At 39.0% G+C, this 15,659-nt stretch overlaps 1 protein-coding gene across 10 annotated transcripts in view; it reads right to left on the bottom strand.

The window, feature by feature from the left end:
• Positions 1 to 15,659, bottom strand: part of LOC100744098 (serine-rich adhesin for platelets) — a 136,431-nt gene that overhangs the window by 43,247 nt on the left and 77,525 nt on the right. The window lies entirely within an intron of this gene.

Below are 15,659 nucleotides of genomic sequence, written 5' to 3'. Positions count from 1 at the left end.
ATAGCGACGGAACATTTCCTGACTTATACAAGATCTTTAGAGAAAAATATATGTATGCAGCTAATTGGGGTGAAGAGACGAAAGGTGCACTTCACGGTCTGACGACCAAGCGGAACTTCGCCGATGGTCTGGGTAATTAAGAAAACGATAAGCGTGATTTTCGAAATTAATAAGCTTTAAAACACTCTCTAACATGAGGGTAATTAATTTGTAATACAAGCAAATATTTTCGCGTTACCGCTCTTTCAACGTAATTCTTGCGATTATCACGACCGAAACATAGAGCAAGTCCGATTTATGTTTTAATTGGTACTCGATGAAGAGATTGTTTGTATCTGACGAAGCGATGCTAATATGCCTTCCACTGATAATATCAATTAAATTCATGCATTATTTCATCGAACGGAAATGTTTACCTCGAAGTTATCAAGATTCGTCGAATCTTAGATTATATACATTACACTTTCGAACGAATTTCCTGCGCTTCATTCGAGGAGTCGCGTGCCCGTCATACGCAACAAAAAGTTCTCCCACGTACAGTTGCGTGAGTTTACTTCGGCTTGACGACGAGGCCGCAATAACTCGGAGGCAGCGCAAGTGCGTTGACTGGCGTAGTTCGAATTGCATTTGCATGGCTAATTCGTCGTAAGAGGGAAATGGCACCGTCGACATTATCAGGAAGTCGTACGAACAAAACGTTGCATACAGATGATCGGTCCTCCGCTGCCCTTATTTGCTCTCGAGTCACTATAGCAAAGAACCTACGCTATTTGCATGTTCGTATACGAAAGTTATAATTGAAAAATTTCTGTGCACCTGTTGTAGATTCGTGAAATATATTACATTATGGTATATATATATATATATATATATATATATATATATATATATATATATTAATGATAATTTTCCATCGCGATTAGAATTGGTCAGATAAGCAAATTAGCAATGACTCTAATGCAAAAAGAATCTTCGACGAATAAATGATACAAAACATAACATCTAAAAGCAAGGTATTCAAATTCTTGTCCATGGCTTCATTGCAGAAATGAATACAATCTTCTAGCGTAGAATTTCCGTAAAATTACAGATCGCGAACGCATTAATGTTATATTTATTCCACTTCTATGGTTCCAAACTTTAAAACGATGTTTCTGTTAATATACCGCATATACCGTATTGAACTGACTTTCGGAAAGGATCGCGTAATTATCTAGGAGCAAACATTACGAGCTGAATCAGCTCGTTCAAGGTTTGGCCAAGTTTGAAATGTATCTGTAAGCGTACATACCGAGGCTATTTGGAAACGAATTTTCCAGCCCAGAAACGACAGGAAAACGAGTTAAATGCGACACTCGGAGAAAACGGGGCAGCCAGTTTCACGGTATTTCCGGCATCAACTCGAATTTCAGGCCAGCCTGCTTCTGCATTTTCATTCCCATTAATTCTGCCGTGCGAATTTCCGGGATAGTTTAATATCAGAAGCGAAACGACTGTTTCGAGTGTTATTGTCCACACGCCGGAGGGTAATTCAGAGACTCGCACGTTTCGTAGACTCAAGCCAACCCTTCCTGGTTCTTCGTTTGGGGTTAGGTTTTCTCACTCCTTCCTACTCTCGTGTTTCGCGCAGCTTTCCCGAATTCGACCGACTAGCTTTTGAAAAATTGTTCGTATTTCCTCTACCTACCCATATACCCCTGTAAGGTCGTGTCCAACTTTGTGGTTTTTCTACTAAATTAAAACTTGTAATTGAATTACCGTTTCATCTTTGAGAAAAATATTTATTACGAGCGAATCGATCGTTATAGGAACGAAGTTCTTAATTAACAATTCATCGTAGATATGGAGACCCGTATTTTGTTTGGGAGGAACTTGCTAAATTACTGTTAAAGCTATGTGATCGTGTAACTTGGTTTCGCAATATACAATACTGACAAGAAAAAACGCATTTGAAATGTGTGGATAAAGTAATTAAGAAATATGATTACCATAGTAATAAACGATTTTTTAGAAGTACAAGCAGATAGGTGAAAAGTTCAACGAACAATTTTCCATTCTCCGCGTAAACTTCGAATTAATCACGTATCCGATAATAAACCATAATCATAATCTTGGTAGCCTCGAAATAAAAGCAAGTGATAAAATTACATGAGGCAATATTACCTTTTTTTCACTGGGCTCGTTAAGTATTCATAGAGCGATCTTTTGAACTTTCACTAGCAGCGAAACGAGACTTGGCTTACTATTTTTGTCACCTACATGACTAGAGATTAATCTATCTCGCTCTTAAATTACGTCCACAAAAACTGTACGAACCGGTGCACGAGGTTACAAAGCGATCGGCATACCCGTGGCAATTAATATCGCATTTGAAACGCCGCACCTCTCAGCGCCGGGCCAATTTCTTCCACGTTCACGCATTGACTTGTGAGATTAACCGGGGTTCGAGATGGTAATCAAATTTTCCGGCTCGCTGTAAATTTACCTTCGCTAAAAGGATGTTATTCAACCATTTACTGGGCATAAACCGCGATTCCCGTGCGCATCAACTTGCGACTCATCCGCGAGTGTATACCGCACAGAAATTATGGGTTGTGTTGCAATCTTGGTCGCTTCGACATTGCCCCCGGTAATACGATTATGCCATCGCAGTCGGCCGGCATTCGCGTATCATTTCCATTCGATTTTCCTGGCAATTATGTTTTCAAACGATCGATCGTGACATCTAACGATGATACGGATCGCGGCTCGTTATACAAAAGAGCTACCTTTGACGCCGGGCGGTTTAGTCACAGCAGGCACAACCTCTCCTCGAACGATCAGTTGCGAGTGTACAACTAGGCTAACGATCCAACCGGACTACGTTCAATTGCGCCGTAAATACAGAACCAGAGAATACATTCCGCCTTCCATGCAATTATCCGTATTAAGCAACGGTTAGAAGCCAGTTCGTTTTACGCGAGGAGATTCGTTAAGAATCGTTAATTCTACGTAATTAAATTATCAGCCCGTCGTCGTGACCGACTGATACGTAACTAGAGATTCGCGAGGCCGTATTCAGAGGAATGATTTCGAGTTTCGAAGAAATTAATTACCATTTAATTTCCAGCAGTATAATGATTAATGCCTTTCATCTTCGTGCACTCACAGGCTCGTCTTTTCGGAATTAGTTTCGTTCGGTATAAAAGTTATCAATATTTAATGTCACCTCGTCGTCTTCTTCCAGTCGGTTCTCTTTTCGTTAAATACCCGTTGCATAAGGAAGTTCAGATTCTATTCCGTTTCGTGGCGCGCTATTAATTTTACGTCCATATTTAGCTCTTATATATTTCCTGTGCAGGCATTGAAGAACGACTTCGGCCACATAATTGACGAGAACGATCGAATCCTGGTCTGCAGCGGTCGGGGAATTCGGGGCGAACGAAAATCCTACGTGGTAATTCACGTAGCCTCGAGTGTACAATTCAAATCAATTGGGCCGTAATTGCGGTCGCACTGGCGGAATATCTACCTCTCTTCCACCGTAAAGTGTACCGAGAAATGTGGAATTCTCAGAATTTTGCCATGATCCGTTTCAATGTTTGCGAACAACGTTTTTCTGTCATGTGATTATTCGTACACTTACATCGCACCTACTTATTTACCATTCCGTTTTGCATTCCTCTTACATTCTTCCCACCTATAAGTATAGTAATATATTATCACCAACCTGTTAGAAAGTACGATTCGGCTCTATAAAAACTTATTTTTTCCCCGGTCAATGGTACCTGTTCAACAAACAGCAAATGATAGTCGTGACTATTAAAGTGGTCAAAGTAATCATTAAATAGCTACTTTCGATACGAGAATGAGTCGATAATCGCAAATTAACCTTATTATACCCTACGCGTATAAAGATTACGAAATTGACGGTCTTAAGTACTGCAAGAAACGCTTCGCTTAATTTGGATTATCGAGTACTACGTGTCTACCATGTTCGTAACCCCTTATCACACGGAATGCGTCAGCAAAAACGTGCATTAGAAATATGTCCGATAATAAGCGAGTAAACACTCATTTTAAAGGAATTAGTTCGATCATAGGTTTCTCTAATACTCATAAAGTCTTGGGCGTTATAGTTGCTTACGTATGTAGGCACGCACGCATTTATAAATATGTACAAAATGAATATCGATTAACCATGCCCATGGTTAATCAAACGGTGATAAAGATAATAAACGAAAGCATAGTAATTGCGCATAGTCCAACTTTTTTGTATGACGGTTAGTAAAACAATCTTTGTTTTATGTAGGTAATATACATGTTACCACCGTTAGTATACCGGCTTATGAACCGGCTTTCAAATAGACACTGAATTCCGTTAAAAACTTCTACGTCCATATCGTATGTGTTATATAAAACACTTTGAAATTTCATTGAGACTGTAAGAAGACGCAACTACCATGATAATATTGGTAAACATTGAAACCAATCTGAAAATGTATATAAAAGTTACAAGGTACGATATTTATCATAAACGTATACTCAGGCTAAAATAAGGTTCATATAACACGAATGATCATTTTAACTATATAGTAAACGTTAAATATGATCGTACTGAAGATGAAGGTTTAATAATATACAATCGATTGTATATAACAATTCAATTTTGCAATTCAATTCCACTCCATATGATTTTGCCAATTTTGAGATTTTTGGTATAGCTCCTTTAAAATTGTCGGGTAATCCAAGCAATTTCGAGGTTTATTTCGTTCGAAAGCATCTTGAGATTTGTATTTATCGCATTTTTACATGTACAAGTTTCCTTTTATGTTGTTGTTTCTTATGTTATTTCTTTCTGATGTGCTTGCACTATTTATAATATTACTATATTTCTTTTTTAATTAATTAATTAATTATCATAGACATTTTATTTTATTTTCTCTTAGACTTCCTTTTCGGAATTTTCTCTGGAATATCCCATCTGTTACTCCAAATATAGGAAGTTCCCAAGTCTCGATATCATACGATCTAATGAAAGGAAGCTCGTAGGGATGATAACTTCCTCAAGTAATTCAGATCGACACAGATCACGGAAGTAATAATAGGAATCGGAAGGGATCCTCCAGAAACGACCAAGGTAATTGAAGCAATCGTTAGATAGGTATGATTTTGGAGAACTTGGCCACTGATTGACCAGATGGTGGACGCCGTTTATGGTAAGTAATTAACCCAGGGGTAATTGGTAGTCGATAGCAAATTCAATCTCTTTGGTAATATATGTTGATAGAGATTGAAGGTATGGAAATTAATTATAATTCCTATGAAAATTGTCAGCATGAAACACTCTCTTTTATGAGTCTCGACTATTAATATTTAAATCTGTGGATCTATTTGGCACAAGAGATCTACGGCAACGTTCCACTCCAGTTAATTATTTTGTAATAATACACCGTATTCCTTAACACTCTTGTGCACATATACAAATCCTGAGAAACGACTAAAAAGGTATTTGTGTCTCACTACAGCGTAGATATATATATCATTGCATAATGCAGTAATTCTCTGTGCGTGTTTTAATAAAAATGGAGCTTGTAGTCATTGTCTCTTTTTTCCTATTCCAGTGGACTGCCGAAAAAACGAATGTCACAATCGATCAAAGTGTCAATAACGTATATTAGTAGACATATACATGGAAATACAATTCTAACGTTGTGACCACAACACATCCAAACGTGGGCGCCATAACATCAATCAGTGCCGTTACTTGATGCTTTAATTTAGCACATCGCTATACAATGAAGTCTATTATACCAGTCTCTAAATATAGGAAGAGATACATGAATGTTTCGCGTGCAAGGTTAACGTGAAATTGTCGATCATTCCGCTGGCACATGCAAAACTGGATGCCTGAAATATCAGAAATCCGATTTCTCAAGGCGGTGTTCGGACACGTCGGGTTTGCTGGTAAACTTATTAACTGCTGCATCGCGGCCTGGAACACAGGTTATTAAGCACCGGCAGTAATTAACTTAATTACTTTCCGGCCGTTGCATTAGCGGCGGCGCGGCTACAATCGGCTTGGTCAATCACCAGATGCAAATCAGTCGAGTTTACGAATTAATGAAATACAACGGACCAACGAGTCGCTACTCGATCAAGATGATGTGAAAATCGCAATGTAAAATTCTCTCGCCGCCCGGACAATTTTCACACGGACACCAGTAGGAATAAATAAATTTTCCGCGGCTTATTTATCGAATGATTTATTCCACGTACAAGTTCTTCGAATTAGAGAAGGGATCGTTTAGTTTTCTATTTTGACGAAAGTTCCCTTTCATATAACAGCACCATATGCATGTTTTCTTGGAAGAGAAAGTACAGCACGAGTAACAAGTATTCGTAGAATTCCTATTTTTATTTCGTTTTGTCAAATAAGTTTGCCATCATCCTGTACGATCAAATGTTAAACGCTGGCTGATAATTTATATCCAATGGTTGCCAGCTGTGGCTTCGATGGCTGTTAAACAGCGTTTCGTCATATTGTGTGAACGCGTGTCTATTATTCGCCGTTTCCTTATAGGCTATCCATCAAGTCGAGAAGGAAGAAACGTTTTCGGATGTTTGGTATTGCCTAAGAAACGCTATTATGAAGCTAATGAAGCCTTATTCTACGTAATATGCCATTTCGGAGGTATTTAAGGCATTGAAATAATCTTCGTATATTTATAATCTACATATGTATATATATTCGTGTTCTTATATGCAATTTTATTCTTGTGTAAATTCCAAATGATCAGTCGCATATGTCACGTTCCCTTCTATTTTCCCATGTTTAAGAGTGTGATAAAAGAACTTGTTTAAAAAGAAATAAAAAAGACAATAAATGGAAAAGGTTCGTACATCGATTTGAAAATAAACGATCGCCTTACTGGATGAGACACACATTATATTTCGTAATGTCAGTTGGCTAACGAACGGCATTCAATGGAAACCCGGCAAACATTTCCGTTGCATCGAACGCGAAGCCGACTCGTTTCAACGTGCAATCCGCGGAGGCACTCGATGCAACGTGAATAGTGGCGCGTGTACCAAGTGCCGCGTTAGAATTAATATGCCAGCGTTTCGTTTCAAGGGGGAAAATAAAAGAGGAAATAAATTCTGAACACCGATACTCTTTTCTCCCTCTTTTTTCACACACTTTCTCGGAAACAGTGTTTCATTATGAATGAAAAACTGATAGTCGATTGCTTTCCAGGAATTTAAATACACATCATATTTCTCACGTCCGCCTATAACGAACCAACCACGAGAACGTTGAATAGGTTCCTAATTAAAGTCAAATAAAAAATAACGCTTAAGACGTTTGGAAATGAAATTCTCTGCGCTCAATCGAACGTAATAACGTGGCAATCTCGTCGCTTTGCATACGAATTTATTTCCCTACCATTTTGTCGGAACAATCTGTTCCGATACAAACCAATCTAGCCAGCACGCTGTTGGCGTAATCGGGCAGAAACACGAATCCAATCTTAGACCGTTTCGACGACTGTCGTTCAATAATGTAAACGCTGGTCTCTCCGAAACGTAGCACCACGTGCGATACCATGGAGATGTCTTCTCAGGAGCTGACTTATGTATCAAAGGTTCGTTTGCCTATTCAACTCCATTCATTTCGAATTACACGGTGATGTCAGGCACGTGAATTTACCGATGGCGGTATCCCCACACGATCCGTGTCCGGTATGTTGAACAAGCAGCCTCGTGCACGTACGTACTTACGAAGGGGAGAGCCCTAACGAGTGTCGCAGAAAGGAAAAGAGAGAGGAATGATCAAGGCCACCGAGAGAGAAGTGAAAATTTTGCTTTTACATCAAAGCGAGCATCGGTCGAGTGTACGTACACCAATTGAGGCGTGCACGTCAAAGACACTGTGCTGTTATTCGCATTCTATTCAAGCTTAATGCCTCGTGCGTAATTGCTCGCGACGAATCTTTTGTGCATGCACGGTTTAAAGGCCCAACGACCCCTCCCCCCTCTAACTTATAGGTACGCACGAAAGTCGTGCTGCTCGGTAATGAAGCTCTTGTGCCGCATAATGAATGGTGTTACGTAAAAACCACTTATTTCGTGTGCACAAATCAACAAAGAATTTCGTCCCGATGGTTTCGATCCTTCACGACTTTCGGATCTCGTCTCGTTGGTACCTCGTCAATCGGTCTGACGACGCGTACACGTCGTTTACGCGATGAGGTTCGATAAACATCGACTTTCACCGAACCCTGATAATGACTAGTTATATCCCGGATGGTCGATAGTTCATTTGAATAGCGAAGTATTGCTTTATAAATAATTGCCTGCTCGATAAAGTTCTGCTCCTATGAGTTTCGGTTTTTAAATTTTTCTTTCATCTTTCATACAGACTAGATGCGATCTATGGACTGTACAAGCTTTGCTCGGAAAACGAAAAAAATTTTTTCACGAGATATTAACAGCTGAATAATACCCTGTCGTGCGTGAAGATGATAAGGAATTATAAAAAACTTTGGGACACGCTCCCACGAGATGGAAAGTACTTATAAGCAAATTATTTGCAAGGTTAGGGTTCGCGTGACTCTCGATTTGTGAGATAACGCGTGAAGGTTCAATCACGAAACATGCCTGCGTACACGTTAGCATACGCGTGATGTGCACACATGCACGGCGTGTTAATAATTTAAATTACCACATGTCGTGTAACGGGAAGTTGAATATTTAAACTCATCCAGCTCGCCGATATATTTATTTAATTAAACAGAGAGTTTATCAGGATTGAAAATTGTTCAAATGCTTTACACATTACAAAATTGTTAGGTTTCATTATCCAATTATTTCAAGTTAGAATATACCATTTACTCGATCTCGATGACGAATGCAAGAGGCGCATCCGTGAATTAGCAAACAGTTCTCTTTCTTGAAGAAACAAACACCCGTACGTATCCACCGAAGATTAAAGACATTTTACGATGCTAACGGGATAAAATTCATCCTCGATATAACTCTATTTCATGAGCATTTTATTAAGCAGAAATCAAACGACGATATCCCGGGCGAAGACTCGCAAGACCTCCTGGGGCAAACCAATATTTTACTAATGAGTAACGATGACAGAATTAATTTCGAATTAATTCGAGGTTCGCTGGACGTTTACCGCGATTATTACTGGCTTTTGTTTGACCCTCAATCAACATAATAACAGAATAATAAATCTCGAAGTTCTGTGTGACCCAATCTTACGATTCGTTTTGTCCGTATGCAGGAGTAAAAGGTTAAACGTGAGGCAGAGAAATGGGCGTGCATAAAACGACAAAAGGGATAAAAATTAAGATGGGACGCCGATGAAGCCTCGATGGAATTCGCTGACGCCCACGGGGCTTTGTATCGGAGGCCCACGTGCCCCTTTAAATAAAGGAGTGGGCTCGTTGCAAAACACTTCGATGTTGGTATTCGTATCATATTTTAGAAATACATCCTCATCTTCGACTAGATGCTACCAATTTTGCTAATTGAGCTTTAGGTTGATAGTGGTTGCACATACATATATATATGTTAAGTATATTTTTTTAACGTGTTAACTAGGGTAGTTCTGTAGAGGATGAGGTAGTTCAAATATCGATATAATATTCTAAGTGTCGTGAGCACTTTATTTGTAATACCTTGATACAAAGCACGAGTCCTGGTCTGATATTAATCGTGATAAATACGCGCGTGTGTCGAGAAACTTCGTATACACTTTGATGCGTTGATATCTTCGATTGCTAAACTCTCTCGCTTGATAAACTCTCTCGCTCGTCAATTCGCTCGTTTATTTATATCGGTCGGGGGACAGTCGGAAAATTTGAACTCGACTGCGTTTGACGGTTGAAAGTAACGGCGACATTGTTTTGCCTCGGAGTTTGATTATTAATACAATATGTGTGTGTCCTAAGATATTGATGCTCCGAGGCAAAACAACAATAAGATTTGAATTTATTATCGTGCCGCTACAGTTCTTAACCAAAAATTAGCGAAATTAGTTTAATTTCGGTTGAGTTAATTTGAACTTCTGTAAATATGAATATGTTACAATTTATTTTTAACAGAAGTGATGTGACGTATTGAGAGATAGATATTAGGGTTTCCAATTTAGTTATATACTTCATGTTATTTGACACATCACTCGTATCAAGTTTTATATCAAGTCGAATTTCAAATCAAATATCGTTCACAAATCAAACACCGATCGACTCGTTTCACCTTCCAGACAAAGAATCCACTGAAGAGTTTGCAAATATAATTTGCAAGGCACACTTGGCGCGTCAGACGCACCTCAAACTTTTCCTTTCGTCGATATGTACAAAAGAGAGTAGTGCACTTAGCGACACACCCTTGCTTGGAGACCGTGGCAACCCGAGCCACGAAACCAGTCGCAACCGTAAAACGGCGTAATTACGCGATCTAATTACGGAATAGCGCGTCTACCGGCATATATGCACTTCGTACACAATTGCACCTCCATAACATACGGTGAACACGTTTCCACCTGCGAGTCGAATTATGACTGGCAAGAACGAATTACAGTTGCGATCTACGCTCGTCTGGAATGCAGACAGTAACGTCGTTGCCCTTCCGAACAAAATGATCCTAACTTAGTCAGCCGATTTTACATTCGCCGTGGTGAACATTCAGACCGTTTCTTTCGTCGATCGGTGGTAAAACCGCTTCAAAGGCAGTTACAGCGGACGCGTTTATTATTAAGCGGCACTGTACCGTATCAGCAACGCGATTCAATGCCGCTCGTAAAAAGAGAAATGTTGCAGAGGCTCCGAAAGAAAAGATCTAATTTATTGGAAGTCTTCTTTCAAGCGTAAAATCGATGTTTGTAGGTAAATATTTCTGATTCTTTGTAACTGCAATTTTATTTAGTTACAAGATATGAAATTCCGTAAAAGTATTTAAAAATTGAAAGCTGAAGCGATTAATTATAAATATGATTATATTCTGCAACTAATGATTTCTATAAATGACAATTGAAAAATATAATTACACACTTAAGAATGTGTAACTTCTCAGTTACATAGTATAGCAAGCGATTAATCCTCTGTTTTTATAGAATTTATATTTATCGTAAAATATCAAACTTGGATCAATTTCACCCCATAAAGTTTTAAAATTTAGAAACACTGTACAAATGAATGTTATTCTTCTTGACTTATAGCGACAGAATATTCGGAATATAAACTTCGCGGTGAGCTTCATGATTGAACATGTTGGACGCCAGTCGAAGCTTCGTCGACCAACAAGAAATTTATGGGAACGAATAGTTCGCTTCTGCACGGGAGCAAAACGATCGATCTGTTGTGGCTTGTTTAATCAGAACGGTAGCAGGTGGTTGGCAGAGTTCCGACTTCGATTCGAGTAACACGATCGCAAAAGCTAATATTTCCTCGAATATCACCGATTGGATTTGAAATTCTCACGCGTATATTTCGACCTTTGGCTCCTTTCTATTTTGACTATTGCGTTAATACCGTCGTCGAATATTTCACCATTTGACGATCGCTCTGCTTTCTAAAAAAGGGAGAACCTTCGATGAAGTTTGGAATTCGTAAAGCTGTTGGCCCACACGATCGTCGAAAAATTATCGCAGTGAACTCATCGTCACTCTATTCTACACAGATCCTTGTAATCAAGCGCCAATTGGTTTTTCCTCTGATTACAAACGGACTCCAACTTTTTCCAACCGGACAGCATTCAATTACATTCCAACGACTTATTGGTCGCCTTTGTGCAGAAATTTCGAGGGACATCTAACGAGGTTGACAACCGAAAATCAAGTTCTGCTGTAAAAGGTCTAATTGCGACAGGAGAAACGCAATTTTCCAGAAACCCTGAAACGTCATGAACTTCAGCCCTACTTTTCCCCTCCTCTTGCCTCGTTTTCGTTCAGTCTTCTTTTCACAAATTTTAATCCAGAGAAGCAAGGAATTAAATGGTTCCCGAAGTTACTCAATTACTCCACTTGCCGTTAAAATACGATTAATACCGCGTTGAACTTCATTCTTGACTGGAGAAATAATTTGCCAACCGAAAAAGAGAACAGACGAGTTTTCATCTGGTAAAATTCTCCCACTTTCCCTTCGACATATCTCTGATTATCCATTGATGCTACTCTTATTAACAAGTGGGATCTTTTCACGGGATCTTTAACTAGTGAGAGAAAAAAGGAAGAAATTTATTGGAACCTGATTAGCTTAAAACAACTTTGACCGATTTGACTTTTATTTTCGTTCAATTAAACTCCTTCAAAGACCGTTTTATCTATTTTTCCCGATCTCTTGGAGAATACATGATCGGTTTACGTTTTAGAAACATTCCACAAACTTACAGCAAAAAATATCAGGAAACGATTATTCAATAGCGTGTGAATTTCTAAAAAAATCGGTATTATGTTGTGTCGAAAGAAGACTTGGAAATAAAATGCTGACTAAATATATATAATAATAAAATACTAATATATACATATAAAAAGTTTCTCTTGTGGAAATTGGATCTCCCGCGTCATCTCTTTTACTGGATCTAGTACACTAGAAGAGAAGAAAGAAAAAAGAACGAGGTACACGAGAAAGGTTCGAATACGGGATTCCTTCAAGCTTCCGGAAATGATATTATCGTGTATTCGCATAACGCAATGATCGTACAATGAACGCGTGGGTACCCTCGTCAGAAAACAGGATACGCTTCTGCAGTGGGAGACAATGAGATTTCCTCTCTGGTTACGAAAGCTATTTGCTCGTTGCGTATTCTGGACTAAATTAGATTAAAATCGGCGTTAAAAGTTTGTTCTCGTAGACACATACTCTTTCAACTGTCAGTGCAACTGCTTTCGTTACACACGAACACTACACCTAGAACTGTAGCGAATTCCACCTGCGTAGTTATTTTTCTGTTGCGAAAACAATAACATATTTCTGCGATTTCGTGAGTTCACGCGAACGTTCTACATAGGTTCTATGATAATTTGTTCAACGTTATTTCGCCCATGCGCCGCGATTTGTAAGTTACACTTTTTCGTTGTTTTACTGTCCTCGGCTGTTTCTACACTGCTCGAACGATACGACAACAACACGGAAGTGTGCTTGGGTCGTGTTTTTATATTCCAGAGCGAAGCAGGGGTGGGATTTTCAATTATCGTAAAGTTTGAACTGCTGCCTCTTCACGCAGCGACACCTGAATCAACCAGGATTTTACTTTATGTTTTCTCAATTATCCAACCCCCTATTACTCCCCGTTTCCATTATCCGTTTCGTCAGAACGTATCCTGCATTTCGTCACGAAGATAACACGTTGCAAAAGTGGATGCAGAATTCAATTTTAACCGGCTAACGCTTCGTCCTATGCGATATAGTTTCTTAACAGTCGATAAATTACTATCGGTCGTAAAGACGAGATTTAATTAACTTGGCAATTTCGTTACTCCGACTGCAACTGACGTTAACTTTCAAAATTAACAGCGCACGTTACTACTATCTCAGACATGTAGTTTCTATAATTGATTTTTAACGGGTTCGCGGTTTAACGCGTTTCTTACGATAGTACATCTACCCTGGTCAAATGTATTACCACAGGTTAGCTTCTCGTTCGCGAAATATTTTCTATTTAGCCTGATTCGTAGAAGAGGCTGTATAAGATAGAAGCAAGATTAAAGAGCTGACGTTTTTTTTCTTTTTTTGCAACTGGTAACGGTAAATTCGAAAAGACCCGAAAGATACTGTCAAGTCGGAAGAACGAGAGGCGCAACGAACCGTGTCAAAGAACGGAAGAAGGAATTCCTTTTCTTTTCCGCAATTACAACTCTCTGGAATCTTATCTGATGGATTTTGTTCTTATTATCGGAGAAAAAGCTGGGATCGGACTGTCGGAGACGGTGCGCGCGTAGCTTAAATGTATCTCGTGCTTAACGAGATCTTGACGCGTCGAGACTTTGACGAATATGATCAGCGATCGCGAAACGTTTCAACGAAATAAACCATTACCGTTTCACAGAGTGTAAAATCATTCTGCTCGCGGTTCCGTTTTACGAGCTGTTTCGAAACGTAGTACGAATGCGGTCGCGGTATACGAATCGCGATCCTTGAAATAACACCGCTGTAAATCTTCCGTTACAGCGAACGTATGAGCAAAGTCGTACGATGACGATATAGGAGAATTGATCGAGTTAATTCATTACCCCGAGTTATATGATGGTGGCTACAGCAAAGCGTGTGTTGGAGAACGTACCACGACCACCGGTTGGTAACGTTCTCGTGAATAAATTGGCGGGACGCCAGATTACTTCCAAAGTCAGGAGAAAAAAAAAACTGATGGAATGGAGACCCTTTTAACCGGCCAACTCTGCTGTAACCAAATACGACAATTACGATGGGACCTCCATCCAAGAAATATTCGACGTTGCTTTCGACGTTATCTATTTAACCTTACGAATGAGCTTTCGTTTCTACCGTGTTATTTAATTTAATGAACCAGTTAATAAACGTGTATTTTGTTTGCACGAGCGAATACGATATCGAAATGGACATATATGAAAAAGTTCTTTTATGTCTGTCAAACAGTTTCGAAATTTACTCACGATATTGAAATAAAAATGTATAAAAAGGTACTTTTATATCCGTCAAACAGTTTCGAAGTTTATCCTCTTTTTTTAGTACGGATTATATTTATCTCTCTGTGTTTGTTAATATGTTATCTTGCAATCGCATTGCTCGATGCAGCAGAACATTTCTACAAGTCAAACAAAGTTGATGTTCTTTCCGTATGCCGTTTCTCATGTCCCGTTAGACTTGAGTTTTTCGCAATGTGCCACGTCGGACGAAACTCTCCTCTCAATACGTACAAAGTTTCCTATATACAGGAAGCGTGAATAAGTTCCTTGACGACATATCGATCTGTAAAACTCGGCGAAGACCACCCGCGTTCGAGAGCTCTCGAGGAATCTTCAAGAACGTCGCCGTCTCTTTACAGATACTCCATTACATCATTCCCTCATCGGTGTCATTGCGGCTCCTTAAGCCGGAAATCTTTGGCAACTTAATTGTTCCGTCCCTCGAGAAATGTCCTACGGGATTCAACATCGATCATGGAATTAAAGGTCGAGCATTCTTTTCTTCGTCACGCAATTACGATTCGTTCCATTCGATCATCACTCCGAATTAGACAATCGGAGACAAAAATAATTTTATTTTAAATTACGACGATTAGTGAAAACATTAGTATAAATAGAGTTTTCGTTAAATGATACATACGGCTAGTTTAGAGAAAAATATAAATATTAGTGTAAATCTCAATTTCAATTATTTACTAAATGATGTATGTGCTATAAAGATATATAATAAATAACGCTTAAGTATCATACTAATACTAGTTCGACCAAACATCATCGATGCCTACTACCACTATCTGTCCATTTATTTCTGTTCCCAAGTGTGCTTCATGATCGCGATAGCAATCATTTCGCTATATGTCAAGCATAGCGCATAATTGTGTAATTGCAAAGACGATTAATCCATCATTTTATAACGAAGTAGCATAAAGATCCTCAGTATTCTTCACGGTTGGAGAAGCATTTTTAATGGTAATTTTGTATAACCTATTTTGAGTAACAT

Source organism: Bombus impatiens, unplaced genomic scaffold (assembly GCF_000188095.3).
Source record: "Bombus impatiens unplaced genomic scaffold, BIMP_2.2 scf_0487, whole genome shotgun sequence".
NCBI classification, from domain to species: Eukaryota; Metazoa; Arthropoda; class Insecta; order Hymenoptera; family Apidae; genus Bombus; species Bombus impatiens.
The sequence above is the reverse complement of the archived record's forward strand: the minus strand, read 5'-3'. Positions and strand labels throughout refer to the sequence as shown.